Source organism: Pan paniscus, chromosome 5 (assembly GCF_029289425.2).
Source record: "Pan paniscus chromosome 5, NHGRI_mPanPan1-v2.0_pri, whole genome shotgun sequence".
Lineage (NCBI taxonomy): Eukaryota > Metazoa > Chordata > Mammalia > Primates > Hominidae > Pan > Pan paniscus.
In genome coordinates this window covers 18,812,649-18,819,101 of record NC_073254.2, presented here as the reverse complement: position 1 = coordinate 18,819,101, position 6,453 = coordinate 18,812,649, and the positions used below count along the sequence as shown (strand labels likewise).

The 6,453-nt window shown below is 50.3% G+C and overlaps 1 pseudogene; it reads right to left on the bottom strand.

Annotated features, from left to right (window-relative positions):
• Positions 1-2,683: 2,683 nt before the first annotated feature.
• LOC100987035 (N-alpha-acetyltransferase 40-like) lies at positions 2,684-3,373 on the bottom strand (annotated as a pseudogene).
• Between the last annotated feature and the right edge of the window lie 3,080 nt (positions 3,374-6,453).

The following is a 6,453-nucleotide window of genomic DNA, read 5'->3' as shown; positions in this document are numbered from 1 at the left end:
CCCTGGAAGAGGAACAAGGCCTAGAGATCAGGATGAGTATTAGTTCTGAGGCTGCAACCTCTTTATCCTATTAAAGAAGAGGAAGGCCTTCTCCCCCTGCTCCAGCCTGTTGCCACAGGGTGACCTCAGAAAGAAAAGCAGCTGTTTTGGCCACAGAAAGGCATTCCTGCTGCAGCCTTAACTATGGCCTGGCTGGGTCATGGCAGTGGCACTAGTGCCTCACTGAGGCAGTAAGGGGCAAGGCTGGAGAGTGAGGGCAGGGGGACTGCTGCTGTCTGAGGGCTCTCTGAAGAGAGGGTGGTGGTGAGAAGTGATGCCCTTACCCTCAGAGAGCTATCAGCACCAAGAGATGAGTGAAAAAGGCATCTCTCGTCTCTTGGTGCTGATAGCTCTGGGGGAAGATGAGGGGCCCCCTGATGTTATTCTACCCTGGAGACTAAGAACAGAGGTATCTGGGGTACAGGCAAGAAGCAGAGGATAATGAATGGTGGGAACTGGCAGAGAGAAACAAGCAGAACCTCTGGTTTTCTTCTATGAATAAAAACCTCAAGTCACTGCCATGAGACCAAGAGGTTAAGCTTAGAATGCAGCAACATCCAAAAGCGTACACAAGCAGTCATCCCCATGGCAGGTCCCATATAACACCTCATTCCTGGTCCTTTTGAGAGGTGACAGCATGCTGGCAGCCCTCGCTGGCTCTCGGTGCCTTCTCGGCCTCGGCGCCCATTCTGGCCGCGCTTGAGGAGCCCTTCAGCCCGCCCCTGCACCGTGGGAGCCCTTCTCTGGGCTGGCCGAGGCTGGAGCCGGCTCCCTCGGCTTGCGGGGAGGTGTGGAGGGAGAGGCACGGGTGGGAACCGGGGCCGTGCACGGCGCTTGCGGGCCAGAGTTCCGGGTGGGCGTGGACTTGGCGGGCCCCGCACTCCGAGCAGTCGGCTGGCCCTGGGCAGTGAAGGGCTTAGCACCCAGGCCAGCAGCTGTGGAGAGTACGCTAGGTCCCCCAGCAGTGCCAGCCCACCAGCACTGCACTCAATTTCTCGCCCGGCCTTAGCTGCCTCTCCGCCAGGCAAAGCTCAGGACCTGCAGCCCACCATGCCTGAGCCTCCCCGCCCTCCTGCCGTGGGCTCCTGCGCAGCCCGTGCCTCCCCAACAAGCACCGCTCCCTGCTCCACGGCGCCCAGTCCCATCGACCGCCCAAGGGCTGAGGAGTGTGGGCACACGGTGCAGGACTGGCAGGCAGCCCCACCTGCAGCCCTGGTACGAGATCCACTGGGTGAAGCCAGCTGGGCTCCTGAGTCTAGTGGGGACTTGGAGAACCTTTATGTCTAGCTAAGGGATTGTGAATGCACCAATCGGCACTCTGTGTCTAGCTCAGGGTTTGTGAATGCACCAATCAACACTCTGTATCTAGCTAATCTAGTGGGGAAGTGGAGAACTTTTGTGTCTAGCTCAGGGATTGTAAACGCACCAATCAGCACCCTGTCAAAATGGAACAATCAGCTCTCTGTAAAACAGACCAATCGGCTCTCTGTAAAATGGACCAATCTGCAGGATGTAGGTGGGGCCAGATAAGAAAATAAAAGCAGGCTGCCCAAGCCAGCAGTGGCTACCCGCTTGGGTCGCCTATCCACAGTGTGGAAGCTTTGTTCTTTCACTCTTTGCAATAAATCTTGCTACTGCTCACTCTTTGGGTCCACGCTGCCTTTAAGAGCTGTAACACTAGTCACAAAGGTCTGCAATTTCACTCCTGAGCCAGAAAGACCACAAACCCACCGGGGGGAACGAACAACTCCAGACACGCCGCCTTAAGAGCTGTAACACTCACCGCGAAGGTCTGCAGCTTCACTCCTGAGCCAGCGAGACCACGAACCCACCAGAAGGAAGAAACTCCGAACACATTCGAACATCAGAAGGAACAAACCCCGGACACGCCGCCTTTAAGAACTGTGACACTCACTGTGAGGGTCCATGGCTTCATTCTTGAAGTCAGTGAGACCAGGAACCCACCAATTCCGGACACACTTTCAGCCTTTCTCGTACTGTCAGTGGCGGTGGCGATGGCAATGACGAGTGGCGATGAAGACAGCCAGCCTTCCTCCCAGCGGCTACTGGTCCCAAGCTGAGTCCACTCCATGGATTCATTAAAAATATCAGGAAAGAGCTTTCCTCACTTCCCTGCATCTTGGCACGAAATATCTTCCCACAGTCTCCGTCAGAGCATTCCACCTGCGAAAGCCTTAGTCTCTCTGAAGCCTCTCTCTACGCCCAGATCTTACACCCAATGCATTCCTCTTTGGGGTTCCAAACCACAGACCCAGGACTCCAAGATTTTCACAAAGTTGAAAATAAACATTCCATTTTCCCAAGTGTGTATGTGTGGGGGAGGGGAGTATCTAGGAGCTGCAGCGAAGTGGTTTCAGAACCTCCACCCCATGGCCCAGGAGCCTCACTGTGAGGATGAGCTTCACAGTCAGCCCTCCACTCACTTTTCCCTCTCCTCTTCATTCTCTCCTGGCATGCTGGTCTTCCAGAAGAGGGGAGGCAGTGTTCCGTGTTCTCAGGGTGCAGCCCGACAGGTGCAGGGCTGAGGAGGCCACAGCTCTGAGGGCACCTGGCAAATGGTGAGACCAAGGGAGATGACAGGCCTTAGAAGAGAGCACACTGATTTGCAAGTGGCTCTAGGAGGTCAGTGGCAGCAGCCACCACAGTGCCCACCTGCATGGGCATGCTGGCTGTCCCCAAACTTGGTCCTCCAGCTCAGGATCTTATAGGAGCAGTCCTCCCCACAACAACCAGACATGCTGGGGGAAGAGTCATCAATTTCAAACTGCAGGCTTCTCTGAAGAATTGGTAGGCGCTATGATTGTGCCTGAACACCATTAACATAACCTCCATCATCTGTGTCCTGTTGGCCATGAGCTGCAGTCTCTGTAGGAGGAAATTCCCCCAGGCCTTTCCACCACACCTTGCTTCCCATGCAGGACTTCATCCCCTGCACTCCACATCAAACGGGAAGTGAAAAAATGCAACAGGTGGGCAATGCATTCTCAAGTGAGGAGGCACCAGGCTGGGTGATTACCGTTTCTCCCGTTTCTCTCTGTCCTTCCAGCCCCACTCCCTCTACTCATACGTGGTCTGCCTATCGGTTTTGGTCAGGTGGAAGGCCCAATCCATGGTGGCTGGCTCCAGTCCAGACCCTGGCCTACACTCAGTAGAGACATTCAACCCGGTTTTGATCAGATTTCCTGAACAGCAGGAAAGCCTCCAGAGGGTCTCCAGGCCTGCTAATGGCGTCCCCTTTGGCACAAACAGCATCCATGGCTGCTGGCTCCTCCAACCACTTCTGTTTCTTCTCCTTAGCTTTGCTCGACTTTCTCCCCACAGCAGCGACGGCGACGCTCAGCTCCTCCCTCAATCATTTGCTGTCAGGCACTCGCGACCTGCGGCCGTGGCTGCGGTGAAGACAAAATGGCGGGGTCCTGCACTGCGCATGTGCCTCGCGGGCTCCGCGGCCCCCTTCCCTCTGCGCCCTGGCACCCACTCGCGCCCCCTCGCGGGCCACGTTGGTTAAATGAACGGATGCAGGATACAGAGGGCCTGTGGATATAGACGGCTGACTGGATGTACACGTTTATTATATAATTTTGTTTGTAAATTATATTATGATTTAATTCTATTTATAACTTTATAATTTTTTGTTTTACAAGCCTATAGAATTATATATAATTATTATAGTTTATCCTTATCTCTGTTTCACGGAGAGGTAAATGATGACCAGGGAGTTACAAAGCTTCATAAGTTTCTCGTGAGTACCAGGGAGCAGAGCCGGGGTCTAAACCAGTCTGCCTTTTTTCTGAAGCCAGAGTCCTCTTCTTTACACCAAGCTACTCTATAGAAAGAGCATTCTCAGGCCAGGCGCAGTGGTTCACACCTGTAATCCCAGCACTTTGGGAGGCCGAGACGGGTGGATCACCTGAGGCCAGGAGTTGGAGACCAGCCTGACCAACATGGTGAAACTCCGTCTCTACTAAAAATACAAAAATTAGCCAGGCGTGGTGGCCTGCACCTGCAATCCCAGCTATTCAGGAGGTGGAAGTAGGAGAATCGCTTGAACCCGGGAGGTGAAGGTTGCAGTGAACCAGGATCACGCCACTGCACCGGGATCGTGCCACTGCACTCCAGCCTGAGCGACAGACTCCGTCTCACCAAAAAAAAAAAAAAAAAAAAGTAAAATAAAAATGTAGGAAGAGCATTCTCAGAGAAGCTCAGTTCCAATCTTCAACCTCAATTTTTTATCACTTTATGTTTTTTATTTAGGGAATGTGTATTGGAGAAAAAATAACAGAGTCTGGCTAAAGAGATGAAGAGCTCATGAGGGCGTGTCTCAATTTAAACAAGAGTAGCATTGGCAATTGTTGTCCTTATCAGCGGCCGACAAGGCGGAATTGGAACTGCTGCTCCTGACTACCTCTACTCCACGCTAGGCTTAGGGGCTGGAGTGACCCAAGCCCTCCGGGTAAGAAAAGTCCGATTTAGAACCTAGAACCTGACGACAGGGAACATTTAAACCGTCAGTTCCTACCTTAATCTTATCCCTTCTTCTCCCTCATGACACCATTTTTGTTCCCCTAACAACTCAGGGCTTTTCCAAACTCTGAGGCAATTCCTACCCCAAGCAGAATTTTGAAAGCTTTTTTCCAACACCATGTTATTCAACAACAATCCTACTTTGCTGCCACCACAGCCCAGCACGTGTCCCCAAAGACTGAAAGCTGTCTTGTTTGTGATTGAGACCCTGCCAGGCACCCTGGGGCCTGACGGCTTTTATCTGGGGTACCTCATCTGCTCATAGGTCCTACTGGGTGCTGCTCATGAGCCAGATTTGGACAAGAACATTTTAGGTTTTATTCTGGGTTTTTATTCCTACTTACAAGGTGTGAAAGAACAAACTTTCAACAAACTGAGATTAAAAGATCTAACAGACAATTATTAGTGATTCACAAACCAGGCAGCATTCAGCCCACAAAATGGAAGGGAGCTCCACTGAGCTGAGCAGAGAGGGCAGGTTTCATAGGCAGAAAAGGCTGGAGAAAGCCGAAACAAGGAACATAAGGTGGACTTGCCATTTCAAAGTTACTTTCCTTACAGAGAGTCGTGTTGGCTTAGTGAGATTTGGCTATCATATCTCTCCTGATTTCTCAAAAGATCAGACTTTACAAGTAAACAGCTTAGCATTTGGTTTGGTGATGTGGAATCGTAGTATGAGTAACTCTATTTTGGGTAGGTCTGCTGGGACCTAGTGCAGGAATTCAGTCCAAAACAATGGCCTCCCATAAACTTTATTTAATGGAGCTCTGTGATGTTGAGCAAGTTACTTCACTTCTCTGGACCACAGCTTCCTCATTTGGGAATGGAGACTGTAATGCTAGCTACCTCCTAGGCTTATTGTGAGGAGTAAATACATAGGGATGGAAAGTGCTTATCAATACAATGCCTGTCACTGAAGGACTCATTAGGTGTTAGCTGTTATTAGACTGTAGCTATCGTGAATATCAGGCTTCCCCTCTGTGTTGTCTGGGCTTCTGAATATCACCTTCTCCTGAGTTTCCCATTGTCCGGTTTGTCCCCCTGCAAGGCCCTTTACCATACTGGGTGAGAACCCCCAGGATACCTCTTCCCTGTCTCCATGCTCTTGCTGTTTTATTTCTACAGTTGGATTTTTTTCCCCCAGGACCTGCAGCTGCTGAAGTCCTCTCAGCACCTGCAATATCCCAGAGGGCAAAGACAGGGCCAAATACTGGATTCTGGATTCTCTTCATTGTTGTCCCCCTGCAAGTGGAGAGGTATCCAGGCTGGGCCTTGTCCTAAGATATGACGGAACTGAATTCTTCCAGCAAGCATGTGAGCTTGGAAGAGAACACCATGCGCCACACGAGAATGCATACTGGCCAACACCCTGTGCAAAGATCCAGAGAAGCTGTGCTCAGATTCCTGACTCATGAAAATAGTGAATTTATAAATGTATATTGTTTTAAGATGCTAAATTTGTGGTGATGTGTTACACGGCAGTAGAAAACTAATAGAGATAAAACTTGACATTTGAAGTGCATCACATAATGAAATTAGTAGATGAGAATCTCTCTAGAAACAAGTAAAATTTTGAGTTAAAATGAGAGACTGGACATATAATTCCTCCTCCCTCCAAAATCCCAGGAAATGAGTAGTTAAAAAAAATTTTTTTTAATTTTACAAGATAAGAACAACAAGCAGAGATACTTGAAATAGGGGCTGGTTCTTCCTCACTCCCTTTGTTATATAACTGAACTTCCTCACACTTGAGAAGTACATTTCCCTGCTCCTTGACTTTCAACTCAGCCATGTGGCTTGCTTTGGCCAATGAGTTATAGGTAGACGTGATGTGACCAGAGGTTTAGAACTCATCACTGATCATGAAAC